This window comes from Elephantulus edwardii, unplaced genomic scaffold (genome assembly GCF_000299155.1).
Source record: "Elephantulus edwardii isolate Elephantulus edwardi_28Jun2011 unplaced genomic scaffold, EleEdw1.0 scaffold00402, whole genome shotgun sequence".
In the NCBI taxonomy this organism is placed as follows: Eukaryota; Metazoa; Chordata; class Mammalia; order Macroscelidea; family Macroscelididae; genus Elephantulus; species Elephantulus edwardii.
Window position 1 is genome coordinate 893,205 of NW_006400152.1, and position 785 is coordinate 893,989.

Genomic DNA, 785 nt, shown 5'->3' on the forward strand with positions numbered 1-785 from the left:
AGAGGCTTTGTATCGAGATCCAGCAAGATTTCGCGAAAAGATGGACAAAGATAGCTAACTGAAGCAAGGAAAGAAACTGTCATGCACATCCCTCCACCAACTTCATCAAAACAGGTGGGAGAATTCCTGGGCACGGCAGGATTCTGTAGACTATAGATACCTAGTTTTGCCTCCCTCGCCGCCCCTTTGTACCCACTGACTTGGGGAAAAGAAAACTTTGTTTGAACAAAAGGGCATGAAACTGCCTTTAAGAACATAAAAAAGACTCTGCTCTCTGCACTGGCACTAACCCTACCTGATCTGAAAAAGCCCTTTGTCATACACATTGACGAAAGAGAAAAGGTAGCTAAAGGGGTGCTAACCCAAACTTTAAGACCTTAGAAGAGACCAGTTGCCTACATAGACGCGCTTAGGCGAGCAGAAGCGACTCCTAGAGCAAGAGCGCCAGCGTGTGAGTGCTGAGCAGTCCAAAGCCGAGTCCACGCAGCGCTCGCTAGAAGAGCAGAAGAAAGTCATTGTCCAGCAGACGGCTATAGAAAAAAAAAACAAAAACCTAAAATAAGCCAAGAGCGCCCTGCTAGAGGAGCAGAAGTCCGTGAAAGAGCAGGCAGAGCTCAAGATCCAGGCCAGTGAGCTCCGAGTCAAGGAAAACCAGCTGGCGGCTGAGCGGGAGGTGCTAGAGCAGGAGCAGCAAGATCTGCAGGTACCAGAAATAAGACTGCTAATATTGTTGTTAAGAAGATTCTAAAAGAAATCTTCCCAAAGTTTAGAATACCTAAAATAAT

General features: G+C 46.6%; 1 pseudogene; it reads right to left on the reverse strand.

Annotated features, from left to right (window-relative positions):
* LOC102873101 overlaps positions 1 to 785 on the reverse strand; it is a 195,867-nt pseudogene that overhangs the window by 120,753 nt on the left and 74,329 nt on the right.